Here is a 12,500-nt window from a genome sequence, read left to right on the forward strand (position 1 = left end):
GTGTGTGTTATAAATAGAGAGATGAATACATCTCTTTTAAACAAACAACATCATGAAGATATTTATTTTTCCCTTACACGTCACAATGATTAATGAATTATACTAGAACCACTTAAACAACCTCTTACACGTCGTAAGGAACCAGGTAAAGACCCCTAGAACCTCTTACATGTATTAAAGAACCAGGTAAAGACCTGTCAGATACCCCTTTCACACCAAGGCTTTTCCCGTTCTAGCTCCGTGCTAGAGCTTTTCAGGTTCAGAACCGGTTCTTCGGTTCTGCTCCCGCTCTGTTCACACCGCCCAGAGCTGCCGCTGCTGCGTCATGACGTCACAGTTTACGTCGCTGAGTTTCTCCCCAACGCCGGAGCTCACCTCACAACAACAACAACAACAACAACAACGGGCCGGGGACTGTGTCGGGTCGATGATCGTGTTGCTTTTAATCATACGAAGCCAGATTAAATTAAATAACGACTTCTCCAACCTTATACTTTTCTCCAGAGTGCCGTGGTTCATTGTTTATTAATGTGTTTCATTTAGCGACCGCTGCAGTGCTGGCTGCTCTTCCACGGGAGTGTATTCTCCCGTTAGCTCCGGGTTAGCTCACACGGCTCTATTCACTGTCTGACTGTCACACAAGCAGCTGATACATATCCCCAGTTCCCCTTCAGTGAATGTGTGTCAGTCTGAATTGACGCTGTTTGGCATCACAACGCTGTTATGAAAGTTTCTCTGGTATAACATGGGTGATGTTAGCATAGCAACCGAAGCTAAACTGACTACTTGCTAAGCCGATTTCTACAGGCACTTTTTACCGGCGTATTTTTCATTATGATTCTACTTGTGATAGTCGGACATGACAACCTGTGCAGCCCATGTATTGATTCCATCCGATAGCTGCTATAATAACAAACGAAACGTCTGCCTGCTCTCCACAATGATCAATAACAGCGAACGGATGGTCAAAGTAAGGTACAAATAAACAGAATCACACGAAGCCTGGTTCGTGTTGCCTGACTTTATAAAGTGTGTTTTTTTTTTACAAGTGTGTGGTTGCGTTCTAGTCACTTTGCTCAGCACTACTGCTGGTTACAACTTTTATTTGCCGTACTCGCCTTAACTGTTAGCTCAGGTTAATCTCGCCCCCCTCCGACGTAAGCGTGACGTATGCGGTTCTTGCTTCTAGACGGACAACTTTTTGGTGCTCGAAACGAACCGGATTCCGGAGCTTAGAGGCGGCTCCGCTGCGGTGTGAACAGGAAAACCCGGTGCTTTTCAAGCACCAGCTCCGAACCGGCCCTGAAACACCGTTGGTGTGAATGGGGTATTAAAGAACCAGGTAAAGACTGTGGCACTCTATCACTGTTAACAAGTTCAGACTGAGATTTAATCCACTGAGACTCACAGGGGTCAGAGGTCAAGACGTTTAATTATAGCTGCTTGAGACCAGATGGAGACATCAGCTGATCCAGAACCAGTCTCACTGATCCAGAACCAGTGTCACTGAACCAGTCTCACTGATCCAGAACCAGTCTCACTGATCCAGAACCAGTCTCACTGATCCAGAACCAGTCTGACTGAACCAGAACCAGTCTCACTGAACCAGTCTCACTGATCCAGAACCAGTCTCACTGATCCAGAACCAGTCTCACTGAACCCAGACCAGTCCCACTGAACCAGAACCTGTCTCACTGAAATAGAACCAGTCTCACTGAACCAGAACCTGTCTCACTGATCCCAGACCAGTCTCACTGAAACAGAACCAGTCTCACTGAAACAGAACCAGTCTCACTGATCCAGAACCAGTCTCACTGATCCAAAACCAGTCTCACTGATCCAGAACCAGTCTCACTAAACCAGAACCAGTCTCACTGATCCAGAACCAGTCCCACTGAACCAGAACCTGTCTCACTGATCCAGAATTTGTCTCACTGATCAGAGACCAGTCCCACTGAACCAGAACCTGTCTCACTGATCCCAGACCAGTCTCACTGAAACAGAACCAGTCTCACTGAACCAGAACCAGTCTCACTGAACCAGTCTCACTGATCCAGAACCTGTCTCACTGATCCCAGACCAGTCTCACTGAACCAGAACCTGTCTCACTGATCCAGAACCTGTCTCACTGAACCAGAACCAGTCTCACTGATCCAGAACCTGTCTCACTGAACCAGAACCACTCTCACTGACCCGGAGTGTTAAAGAGCCTAAAAACAACTAAATATTAAATCTAGTTATTATTTCATTATTACTTTTCTTACAAACTACTCATTTTACCTGAGAAACGGACCGACTTTAACCCAAACCAGTATCTTTATTCTGGAGTCCAGTAACTCGCACAATACTATAGATATTATATTAATAATCCTTTAAAAAATGAATATGTTAGTAACAAAGATCTGATTGATCTCCTTTACAGAAACGACCCGATGCTTTAATGTTTCTGTCTTTCTGTGTTTTATTCAATATGATTTCCTTTGCAGAGACGAACCCTGAAATGAAACATGAAGACATGAGGAGGTTTAATGTCTCAGATCTTCCTCTCTGCGCGCCGTTAGCAGCAGCGCTAATGCAGAGTTAATGTTCAGCCTGAGGGGAACACACACACACAGAGACACACACACACACACACACACACACACAGAGACACACACACACACACACACACACACACACACACACACACACACACACACACACAGAGAGACACACAGAGACACACACACACGCACACATTCGGACACACACACACACACACACACACACACACACACACGCACACATTCGGACACACACACACACACACACACACACAAATGTTGGAGTTTCAGTTTGAGGATCAGAGAGACCAGAAGTCCCTCTTTTATTTTGAAGGAGCAGCAGACAGGAAGTCCGTAGAGTAAAGTTCTGTTGTGTTTCTCTGCAGGAGTTAGCATTGATGCTAAACCAGAGATCGATGAACCATCAGAAGAGAAACTCTTTCATCTCTGCAATGTTTTTATTTATTTACGACTCCACTCTTTCTGCAGGAATCAGAAAACATTGCTTTATTATTTATACATTATTAAATATAAAGCTCAGCACAACCCAATCCTCTGCAGGAGCATGGCAGCCCCTCTGAAGGAGTTCAATAAAATAATAATAAAGACATGTTTCTCCGTGTTTCAACAATGTCCACAAACACAAGATATTAAAAGTATTACAAGTATAAATATATATATATATAACTACCTCTCATCTACAGAAGGTATAAAACACACTAATGAAGGTGTTTTTGTTGTTTAGGTGATTTCTGGATCACATTGAGGTCGGTCCCCGTATGGACAGTAAAACCATACGGTCCCCACAAGGGCAGCAGAACAAACACGTGTGATGTGAAATGAATGAGGTCTCAGGGGTCACCTTGACGACCGTCTCCAAGCAGCACCATCTGGTCGCCGTGTTGATAACACCAGTGTGAGGCGAGTACAGGTCACACACACACACTAACATCTTTTACAGGTCATGTTTCCATGGAGACAGACGGAGGGGTGAAGATTATAAAACATCTTACAGTTAAACCAATACACTATAGGTATCTTACCCGGCAAGGGGGCAATAAGTCAGCAAAGAGGCAGCATTAAGTGGGCAATACGTCGGAAATAAGTCGCCAACAAATCGCCAACAAATCTACAATAAGTCGGCAGAAAGGGTGCAAAAATACTGAAAACTGGATCGGCGTTAGGTCAGAAAAAAGCTAGAAATAAGTCAAAAAAAGTGGACAACACGTGGGCAAAAATAAAAACTGATAAGGGGTCTGAATGAGAGAGTGACAGCAGAAACACCACCAGAGACCCCCTGCTGTGTGACCCTCAGCTCTTCTGTTATACCTCTCTCAAGCCTTCCTTCACTGTGGAGGCGTCACAGGAACATCAACACGCTACATGATGTTAACATGAGAGCATGCTGCTGGGGAACATGAGATCAATCTAACAGCAGGTGAGGAGACACACACACACACACACACACACACACACACACTGATGTAAGAGGTCAAACAGGTTTAAATGAAGCTGAAGGCGAATAAATAAATAAACAAATTGGCCAATAGAAAGAGCCACAGTCAGCCATGAGACAGTAACTGAACAGAAGTCAAGGTATTATCCTAGAAAACAACCTGAGACTTTTCATAATTAAACACTAAAATCTCAGAGAAAAACATTGCAGGTTAGAGACCCCAGTGAATAAATGTGTAGGAAAATGATGTATCCACTAGATTTTCAAAAACATATACAGAAATATACACCACAGTGACATCTGGCGTCGTTTCTGTGAGACATTTTACTTCCGCATAAAAAAAGACCACCCGCGTGTGACGTCACATGAGGGAGAGCGGCCGGTCTAACGTGTGAATAAACATGGATCACAATGCTAGTTTTGACACAGAAGAGGTTGAAAATATATATATTCGAATGCATATAATTATAATGATGAGCCTGCTAGGCGGCCAAGAGACCAGGAGCAGCCAAGGATTAGAAGAAATAACGGCCATCGGCGAGAAATGGAGCTGTGGTGTGAGGAGAACCGATGGAGAACAGGGCAGCTGTCTGTGGTGTGAGGAGAACCAGTGGAGAACAGGGCAGCTGTCTGTGGTGTGAGGAGAACCAGTGGAGAACAGGGCAGCTGTCTGTGGTGTGAGGAGAACCGATGGAGAACAGGGCAGCTGTCTGTGGTGTGAGGAGAACCAGTGGAGAACAGGGCAGCTGTCTGTGGTGTGAGGAGAACCAGTGGAGAACAGGGCAGCTGTCTGTGGTGTGAGGAGAACCGATGGAGAACAGGGCAGCTGTCTGTGGTGTGAGGAGAACCAGTGGAGAACAGGGCAGCTGTCTGTGGTGTGAGGAGAACCGATGGAGAACAGGGCAGCTGTCTGTGGTGTGAGGAGAACCAGTGGAGAACAGGGCAGCTGTCTTGGTGAGTGACCGGCGTTAGCTACAGTTCATGTTAGCTAACGTCAGTCACATCACAACATTGTAAAGTTAGCTATCATATATCAGGCTATAACTAAAGTAGTATTGATCATATAGTAACGTTACTGGCAGGACTGTTGATACTGATCCATAACAGAAAGTATCAGCCATATCTCGCGTTACCTAATGCAACTCCACACTACGTCTTACGGAGCTGTGTACCGGAGGGGAGAGAGAGAGAGAAGGGGGAGAGAGAGAGCAGCGAAGGGGGGGGGGAGAGAGAGAGAGAGAGAGCAGCGAAGGGGGGGGAGAGAGAGAGAGAGCAGCGAGATAGGGGGGGGAGAGAGAGAGAGAGCAGCGCAGGGGGGGAGAGAGAGAGGAACGAAGGGGGGGAGAGAGAGGAACGAAGGGGGGAGAGAGAGGAACGAAGGGGGGGGAGAGAGAGAGAGAGAGGAACGAAGGGGGGGAGAGAGAGGAACGAAGGGGGGGGAGAGAGAGGAACGAAGGGGGGGGAGAGAGAGGGAACGAAGGGGGGGAGAGAGAGAGAGAGGACGAAGGGGGGGAGAGAGATGTAATTTCCTGATGAACCCTTTGTTGATAGGCTCAGCTGTGCAGAGCATGTGCTGCAGGGAGGTGGATGCACCTCGCACAACGCACCCAGGAACGAAAGCTAGCTCCGGTCCTTTTCCTGTTAAGGCCGCTCCACACCCACCTGAGACCAAAGAACGCGTACCGAAGGCGTCCCGACTTTTACGTCAGCTTCGTCGCCTGCGTCGGCTACGTCGCCCGCTACGCCGCCCGCCTACGAACACACCGCAAACACTTCAGTCGATGAGTGGCAATAACTGTCCTTACCAGCAGGCGGCGGTAGTGTGAACAGCCAATCAGAGTGATTGCTTGGGCCGACTTTCTCTGACCTCCCGGGAGGCATCGGGAGGTGAGAAAAGGTGCCGTGAAGACACGACGGTGCGGGACACACCAACCTGAGTAGGGAGCCGCGAATGCCCGACTGCCTCTGACGGCCTCGGACTCCCAAAATCGGGCTGGTGTGTCCGGGCCTTTAGGGAAACTGTGGACTGGAGAAACTCCAGCTCACCAAGATTAAAAATTGGTGAAATGCTGCTTTCACTTTTTTAATTGTAATTTTCAGGCAAAGTTAAGCACGAAAAACCTGCAAGTTGCTCTTTAACATCCTGCAACTCTTCAAACAATAATACCATCTGCAGAAAACATGAGATATGAGACATCATGAGATATGAGACATCATGAGATATGAGACATCATGAGATATGAGACATCATGAGATATGAGACATCATGAGAGACATCATGAGATATGAGACATCATGAGATATGAGACATCATGAGATATGAGACATCATGAGATATGAGACATCATGAGATATGAGACATCATGAGATATGAGACATCATGAGATATGAGACATCATGAGAGACATCATGAGATATGAGACATCATGAGATATGAGACATCATGAGAGACATCATGAGATATGAGACATCATGAGATATGAGACATCATGAGATATGAGACATCATGAGAGACATCATGAGATATGAGACATCATGAGATATGAGACATCATGAGATATGAGACATCATGAGAGACATCATGAGATATGAGACATCATGAGAGACATCATGAGATATGAGACATCATGAGATATGAAAAGATGAAGAACAGGAGAATGTAATAGAACACAAAGCGTCTGTTTCTATTCCTGGACTTCATCTCTTTATTCAGCTGAAATCTCAATAAAGAAGATCTGATTATGTTTGTTCATCTCCACCAGAGCAGAGAGTCTGTGTGTCTGTGTGTGTGTGTGTGTGTGTGTGTGTGTGTCTGTGTGTGTCTGTGTGTCTGTGTGTGTATGTGTCTGTGTGTATGTATGTGTGTGTGTGTGTGTGTGTGTGTGTCTGTGTGTGTCTGTGTGTGTCTGTGTGTCTGTGTGTAGGTAGTGTGTGTAGCTGTGTGTGGTGTGTGTCTGTTTGTGTGTGTGGGTGTGTGTCTGTGTGTGTCTGTGTGTGTGTGTGGTGTGTGTGGTCTGTGTGTGTGTGTGTGTGTGTGGTGTTGTGTTGGTGTGTGTGTATTTGTCTGTGTGTATGTGTCTGTGTGTGTGTGTGTGTGTGTGTGTGTCTGTGTGTGTGTGTGTGTGTGTGTGTGTATGTGTGTGTGTGTGTGTGTGTGTGTGTGTGTGTGTGTGTCTGTGTGTGTGTGTGTGTGTGTCTGTGTGTGTGTGTGTGTGTGTGTGTGTGTGTGTGTGTGTGTGTGTGTGTGAGGCTCCACAGTCTGAATGAGTCTAAAAATACTGAGCAGCTGCTGCAGTGTTTACTGTCTGCAGAGAAACACTGTGCTCATACTGTATATACTGTATATACAGTATATACAGTATATACTGTATATACAGTATATACTCTATAGTTTACTGCAGTACTTATCAGAGGAAGTACTCTATAGTTTACTGCAGTACTTATCAGAGGAAGTACTCTATAGTTTACTGCAGTACTTATCAGAGGAAGTACTCTATAGTTTACTGCAGTACTTATCAGAGGAAGTACTCTATAGTTTACTGCAGTACTTATCAGAGGAAGTACTCTATAGTTTACTGCAGTACTTGTACCTGATCAGCCTCTGGAGGAAGATCCTCGTTAGAAAAACCTCATTAGAGATAATTCTACCTGAAGCATCCTGTGTGTGTGTGTGTGTGTGTGTGTGTCTGTGTGTGTGTGTGTGTGTGTGTCTGTGTGTGTCTGTGTGTGTGTGTGTGTGTGTCTGACAGAAAACGGAAGGCTTTTAAACACACACACACACACACACACACACAGACACACACACACACACACACACACACACACATACACACACTCGGCTGTTTATTACTGCAGCAAGAGATTTCCTCCAATGACTCACCGAGTGTGTGTGTGTGTGTGTGTGTGTGTGTGTGTGTGTGTGTGTGTGTGTGTGTGTGTGTGTGTGTGTGTGTGTGTGTGTGTTTATTTACCTGGGCAAAACACACATTAACACAGGCCTATTTATGAAACAGAAGATATAAATTATTTGGTGTAAAAGTATTTCATTAAATATTAACAACGTGTTTCTCAGAGCCGCTGCTGGACGTGAGTTAGTGTGTGTGAAAACAAAACACACACACACACACACACACACACACACACACACACACACACACACACACACACACACACACACACACACACACACACCTTGTTCTCTCTACATATCACAACAAATCTACCTCAAGTCGTCAACAGGATAAATGATCATGTTCCTCACATTACAGCAGTATTATGATATATTATATTATACATTACAGCAGTATTATGATATATTATATTATATATTAGCAGCAGTATTATGATATATTATATTATACATTACAGCAGTATTATGATATATTATATTATACATTAGCAGCAGTATTATGATATATTATATTACACATAGCAGCAGTATTATGATATATTATATTATACATTACAGCAGTATTATGATATATTATATTATACATTACAGCAGTATTATGATATATTATATTACACATTACAGCAGTATTATGATATATTATATTACACATTACAGCAGTATTATGATATATTATATTATACATTAGCAGCAGTATTATGATATATTATATTACACATTACAGCAGTATTATGATATATTATATTATATATTAGCAGCAGTATTATGATATATTATATTACACATTAGAGCAGTGTGTTCCCTCTTAATGTGCTTCCTGTTGTGATGAGGAACTGATTGAGTTTCTCCTCAGGGAAACATCAGAGTTAATCTCTCAGAAACACACACTGCAGCTCGGTGAGTGTTCACATGATCACACACACGTGCACACACGTGCACACAAACACATTAAGACAAACTCCAGCAAACAAACAGTCCTTGAATGCATCACGTGTGACGAAGGCTTCCCTCTCTTTTTCTACAGCTCTGTTCAGCATGTGTGCTCAGGTTCAGTGTGTGTGTGTGTGTGTGTGTGTGTGTGTGTGTGTGTGTGTGTGTGTGTGTGTGTGTGTGTGTATGTGTGTGTGTGTAACTTCAGATCAGTTACACACGTTAAACACGTTTCTTCTTCGGTGGTGTTTCACCCGCAGCCCTCTGAGTTACCCTTTAATAACACCTGTGTTCCTCCAGAGGTTTGACATGTGACCGCAGGTTGGGGGCGGGGCTTCAGGTCACATGTCCTGCAGGTGCAGACAGGTGATCCTCGGGGATCAGGTGACAATACCTGCATGCAGAAACCTGATCTTCATCATCATCTTCATCTTCATCATCTACACTACAGTTGCTCGAGAGAAACTAAACGCTGACCCCTAGATTCCACCGGGTCCGTCTGCACCGCGGTTTTGGTCCGGCCTCCTCCGGCGTCATACCCTACCAGGCGCGTTTCAGAAGCGTTTCAGAAGCGGAGCGTCTTGCCTGCCGGCTCGCAGTTTTTGTTGATTTGGGCATATTTCCTGGACAGGCTACTTTGTACAGACAAAGTTAATAATAATTGTAATATCCCAGTTATAAACGACATGAATCAAAGATGTGTTGCTGTATTTTAGTGGTAATGCATTCATCATCATAATTATTCTATATATATAATTTACACAGTGCCTGTAAACCGGAGGAGAACGCTGGCATTTCTCCTCCTACTTGCAAGACTACGGAGGGATAGGGTCTGCACAATTAGTTTGTGTGTTTGTGTGTGTGTATATATATATATATGCTATATATGCTCTGAACGTTCCACTTCCTGCCTGCCTGACATTACCTTACGGCTGCGTCGCGTAAAAAATAGGATTCATCCTAATTTTAGAGGAGCCCTGCGCCGAGACGCTTCTGGGACGCTTTACAATATTCAGAAGAAATAGACAAAACTCAAATAAAATAACAAACAACTTAGGTATTCCTTCTTTCTTGATAATGCTTATAACTTCATAACTTAAAGGGTACTTGTACGATTTGTATGTACGTGTACGTGTACGGTTAAAAACTGTTCCTCGACGGCGTCTCTCAACAGGTTGCCCATCACTGTGGCTTTAGCACAGGCGCCGTGGGAAATGTAGTTCTTTATAGTGCGTTGACTACAGACTCAGGTACCGTTCAATATGCTGACTTAGGTAACGTTCAATATGCTGACTCAGGTAACGTTCAATATGCTGACTTAGGTACCGTTCAATATGCTGACTCAGGTAACGTTCAATATACTGACTCAGGTAACGTTCAATATACTGACTCAGGTAACGTTCAATATACTGACTCAGGTACCGTTCAATATGCTGACTCAGGTACCGTTCAATATGCTGACTCAGGTACCGTTCAATATGCTGACTCAGGTACCGTTCAATATGCTGACTCAGGTACCGTTCAATATGCTGACTCAGGTACCGTTCAATATGCTGACTAACGTTCAATATGCTGACTCAGGTAACGTTCAATATGCTGACTCAGGTACCGTTCAATATGCTGACTCAGGTACCGTTCAATATGCTGACTCAGGTACCGTTCAATATGCTGACTAACGTTCAATATGCTGACTCAGGTAACGTTCAATATGCTGACTCAGGTACCGTTCAATATGCTGACTTAGGTAACGTTCAATATGCTGACTCAGGTAACGTTCAATATGCTGACTTAGGTACCGTTCAATATGCTGACTCAGGTAACGTTCAATATACTGACTCAGGTAACGTTCAATATACTGACTCAGGTAACGTTCAATATACTGACTCAGGTACCGTTCAATATGCTGACTCAGGTACCGTTCAATATGCTGACTCAGGTACCGTTCAATATGCTGACTCAGGTACCGTTCAATATGCTGACTCAGGTACCGTTCAATATGCTGACTAACGTTCAATATGCTGACTCAGGTAACGTTCAATATGCTGACTCAGGTACCGTTCAATATGCTGACTCAGGTACCGTTCCATATATGCTGACTCAGGTACCGTTCAATATGCTGACTAACGTTCAATATGCTGACTCAGGTAACGTTCAATATGCTGACTCAGGTACCGTTCAATATGCTGACTCAGGTACCGTTCAATATGCTGACTCAGGTACCGTACCGTTCAATATGCTGACTCAGGTACCGTTCAATATGCTGACTCAGGTACCGTTCAATATACTGACTCAGGTAACGTTCAATATGCTGACTAACGTTCAATATGCTGACTCAGGTACCGTTCAATATGCTGACTCAGGTACCGTTCAATATGCTGACTCAGGTACCGTTCAATATGCTGACTAACGTTCAATATGCTGACTCAGGTACCGTTCAATATGCTGACTCAGGTACCGTTCAATATGCTGACTAACGTTCAATATGCTGACTCAGGTACCGTTCAATATGCTGACTTAGGTACCGTTCAATATGCTGACTCAGGTAACGTTCAATATGCTGACTCACGTACCGTTCAATATGCTGACTAACGTTCAATATGCTGACTCAGGTAACGTTCAATATGCTGACTTAGGTAACGTTCAATATGCTGACTCAGGTACCGTTCAATATGCTGACTAACGTTCAATATGCTGACTTAGGTAACGTTCAATATGCTGACTAACGTTCAATATGCTGACTCAGGTACCGTTCAATATGCTGACTCAGGTACCGTTCAATATGCTGACTCAGGTACCGTTCAATATGCTGACTCAGGTACCGTTCAATATGCTGACTCAGGTACCGTTCAATATGCTGACTCAGGTAACGTTCAATATGCTGACTCAGGTAACGTTCAATATGCTGACTCAGGTACCGTTCAATATGCTGACTCAGGTACCGTTCAATATGCTGACTCAGTTACCGTTCAATATGCTGACTCAGGTACCGTTCAATATGCTGACTCAGGTAACGTTCAATATGCTGACTCAGGTACCGTTCAATATGCTGACTCAGGTACCGTTCAATATGCTGACTCAGGTACCGTTCAATATGCTGACTCAGGTAACGTTCAATATGCTGACTCAGGTACCGTTCAATATGCTGACTCAGGTACCGTTCAATATGCTGACTCAGGTAACGTTCAATATGCTGACTCAGGTACCGTTCAATATGCTGACTCAGGTAACGTTCAATATGCTGACTCAGGTACCGTTCAATATGCGACTCAGGTAACGTTCAATATGCTGACTCAGGTAACGTTCAATATGCTGACTCAGGTACCATTCAATATGCTGACTCAGTTACCGTTCAATATGCTGACTCAGGTACCGTTCAATATGCTGACTCAGGTACCGTTCAATATGCTGACTCAGGTACCGTTCAATATGCTGACTCAGGTACCGTTCAATATGCTAACTCAGGTACCGTTCAATATGCTGACTCAGGTAACGTTCAATATGCTGACTCAGGTACCGTTCAATATGCTGACTCAGGTACCGTTCAATATGCTGACTCAGGTACCGTTCAATATGCTGACTCAGGTACTGTTCAATATGCTGACTCAGGTACCGTTCAATATGCTGACTCAGTACCGTTCAATATGCTGACTCAGGTTACCGT

At 44.2% G+C, this 12,500-nt stretch overlaps 1 protein-coding gene across 1 annotated transcript in view; it reads right to left on the reverse strand.

Moving 5' to 3' along the window:
* Positions 1-12,500, reverse strand: part of LOC117475771 (potassium voltage-gated channel subfamily D member 2-like) — a gene marked incomplete at its 5' end in the record, with an annotated part of 21,625 nt that overhangs the window by 2,541 nt on the left and 6,584 nt on the right. The window lies entirely within an intron of this gene.

The sequence above is a fragment of the Trematomus bernacchii genome, unplaced genomic scaffold (assembly GCF_902827165.1).
Source record: "Trematomus bernacchii unplaced genomic scaffold, fTreBer1.1, whole genome shotgun sequence".
Taxonomy (NCBI): domain Eukaryota; kingdom Metazoa; phylum Chordata; class Actinopteri; order Perciformes; family Nototheniidae; genus Trematomus; species Trematomus bernacchii.